Source organism: Morone saxatilis, unplaced genomic scaffold (genome assembly GCF_004916995.1).
Source record: "Morone saxatilis isolate NCDOM2014 unplaced genomic scaffold, NCSU_SB_2.0 Contig16, whole genome shotgun sequence".
NCBI lineage: Eukaryota > Metazoa > Chordata > Actinopteri > Moronidae > Morone > Morone saxatilis.
The window spans coordinates 5,599,143-5,602,518 of record NW_023339718.1 but is presented as its reverse complement, the minus strand read 5'-3'; the positions used below and the strand labels follow the sequence as shown (position 1 = coordinate 5,602,518).

At 44.3% G+C, this 3,376-nt stretch overlaps 1 protein-coding gene across 1 annotated transcript in view; it reads left to right on the top strand.

The window, feature by feature from the left end:
• The window catches only part of cntrl (centriolin), a gene marked incomplete at its 5' end in the record, with an annotated part of 184,646 nt that overhangs the window by 12,898 nt on the left and 168,372 nt on the right, over positions 1-3,376 (top strand).

The window sequence follows — 3,376 nt, the reverse complement described above, 5'->3', positions numbered from 1 at the left end:
AGATTGCTCATTGAGGCCGACGTCTTATGTCTGTTTATTATCCTGTTTTGTTGCATTTTATTCATTTTAAACCCAAAGTTATTCAACGTGATATAAAACACAATCTTAAGAACCTGAGAAAACTTTCTTTGTTATGTTGATCATTAAAATAATTGGACGACCTGTTGAGTCGCAGTCTTATTGATCATTACTGTTATTGATTATCAGGATATAAAGAACCAGAATCAGGATCTGATCAACACGAACTGGGAGCGCTTGGTTTGATGTAAAGGATCTCCCTGCTGGCTTCAATCAGTGTTAAGATTTTAATGAGTCAGAGAAGGTGTGTACAGGTGTGACCAGGTGTGAACAGGTGTGTACAGGTGTGAACAGGTGTGTACAGGTGTGAACAGGTGTGAACAGCTGCACGATTGAGGCCAAAATGATCAGAATTCGAAGTTGATTATTGATTATTTTGAGTTATGTTGAATCACGATTACAGAGCACTGCTCACTTCCTGTGACTAACTTACTTCAAAATAAAAGTCGACTCCTGTTTCGTCAGTTATTATTATTTCTACAGCTTCAGGGTGTTTGTGCAGCGACCGCAGTGAAACCAGAACATCAGCTGCTGTTAGTTCAGGAAGGTTTCATACGAACAGCCGCAGACGAACATTCATTTAATCTGGAGGAAAACAAAAGTACCCGACGTGTTCGTGGTGCTCGGGGAGTTTGAGAGGGAACGAAGTTTAACTGTTTCAGTAACAAACATCCAACAAAGTGCCAGGTGTTACAGCTGTCTCTCTCTGTCTGTCTGTCTGTCTGTCTGTCTGTCTGTCTCTCAGATGGTGGGGAAGATGGGCGGAGAAGCCATGTCTCACCTCAACAGCTCCTCAGGAAGTGTCGAGCCATCGCTGTATTACCCCGGCCAGAAACGACCAGGAGAGGACGGAGGTGAGGAGGAGGGAGTGACGGGTGGGAGGTTGTATGTGATGTAATGACACATACCTTAAAACAAATACCAATATAATATAACAAATATTTTACCACATTCATTTAGCAAACAAACCAAATACTCTTTTGATGTTCACACTTTCACTCAGCTCAGTTTGTTTTCCCAGTCCAACAGAAAATGTCTGTTCCTTTAGAGATTACACAGAAATCAGCTGATCAAGTACTCAAAACACAACAGTTCAAACGCTTCCTGATCTCCTACAGAAACAGTTAGTAGTGTGAGGAACAGTCGGTTCCACAGCAGCTTCACAGTGTTTCCACTTTCAGACGTCTCATCCAGGAGCTTGCACCGAGTGTACCGATGGTTAGTCTGACCTGACGGCCGCAGTACCATTCGAGGCGCCACTAGAACGTTGTTTCTTACAGTATGGACAGACAACCGGACGTCACTGTGTTTCACGTTTAGAACTAGTTTATTTAACGTGTATATTTTGTGTCATTTGATAAACTCTCCATTAAACCGCCGGCTTAGTTTCAGCTTTGCAACCAAACCCAGTACTTTGGTTTCCTGGATGCTGCCGGTTGGCGTGGTTTATGGTCGGAGCTGCAACAGAATCTGCTCGTGTTCGAACCTCCGACTTTCATTCTTGATGAAAACGTTCTTGACAAATGCTGTCGTCCATCTTGTGTCGGTCCCAGAAGTTCACATGGCGGCAGAATACGGCTCTTAATCAGGGTCCAGTTCAGAGAACCCACACAGAACCTTTTCCATTAGTCCTAGCTGCAGTATTCAGGCGGCTGGGCAGTTAACGCCTCAGGGGCCGGGTCTGGGACAGACGGTCGCTCAGAACGTCGGTTTGATCAGAATTCCAACTACGAGCCTTTCAACTGTAATAAAGTTGTCCACTATTGCAGCTGCAATTACTCCAACTGGTCCTCGTTAAAGGATTTAAAGTGTCTATTCCACTTACGGGTCAATGAAGAATCCTGTATTGTTCATTTTCGTCACTACCTGCCCGGGTCAGGTGAGTAACAGGACGACCCGACAGGCAACCCTCTTTGGTTTTTGGTTGCAAAAAGAATTTTTTAAAATCGCGTGACAACCTTTAATGTCAGAGTGAGCAGATAACTCGAGTCGACCTGTTCACACTGATGCTGCAGCTAATCAAACACATATTTATTGACATATCCTGAACTACAGGATATATGTATACAATCTATCTGCACATCAATGTTTTTGTTTTTCTATTTCAGTCTCGATTTGAATCTTGAACAGTTTCCTGGATGTCTGTATTTGAATTTCTCAGAAGGCCGAGCTGTTACCATGTTTGATTACATTCTTTTATGAGTTTGGTTTCGGTTTTGGTTTGAATCCACAGACGGGTTGAGTGTGACGATGTTGAGTCAGGATGAATTCTGATTATTGATATACTATCACTATGAAGCCAGAGAGGATTTGTGTCCTTGAAGCAACAAAATTTATTTATACACAAACATCACAATAATAATTAGAACCAACAAACAGAGTTTAACAGTAAAACAAACACTGCATAGACTGTCAGACCTGAGCTAGAACCTTTAACCCTGAGCTAGAACCTTTAGACCTGAGCTGGAACCTTTAACCCTGAGCTAGAACCGTAAGACCTGAGCTGGAACCTTTAACCCTGAGCTAGAACCTTTAGACCTGAGCTAAACCTTTAGACCTGAGCTAGAAACCTTTAAGCCGCCTGAGGTCTAGAACCAGGTAAGACCTGAAGGCCTGGAACCCTTCTTAGAACCGTGAGCTAGAACATTTAAGCCCTGAGCCTGGAACCGCCGTAAGACCCTGAGCTGGACACCTTTAACCCTGAGGCTGGAACGCATTTAACCCTGAAGCGTAGAAACGCTTTAGACCGCCGTGAGCTTGGAACCTTTAACCCTGAGCTAGAACCTTTAGACGCTGAGGCGGAACGCTTTAGACTGAGCTAGAACGCTTTAGACCTGAGCTAGGAACATTTAGACCCTGAGCTGGAACCCTTTAACCCTGAGCCTAGAACCGTAAAGACTGAGCTGGAACCTTTAAGACTGAGCTGGGGAACCTTTAGACCTGAGCTGGAACCGCTTTAAGACCGATGAGGCTGGAAACCTTTCAACCGCTGAGTTAGAACCTTTAACCCTTGAGCTAGAACCCTTAGACATTGAGCTAGAACGCTTTAGACCCTGAGCTAGAAAGCCTTTAGACCTGAGCTAGCAAGACCTTTAACCGTGAAGGCTAGAACCTTTAAGCCCCTGAGCTAGAACCTTTAACCCCCTGAGCTAGACCGCCTTTAGACCTGAGCCTAGAACCTTTATGACGCTTGAGCTGAGAATGAACTGAGTTTGGCATGAGTTAGGGGCTGTAGCCCGCTCTGGTTCGCCTGTCCTGAAGTCAATGGTGTCTGGTTGATGTCCTGAAATAACGCGAT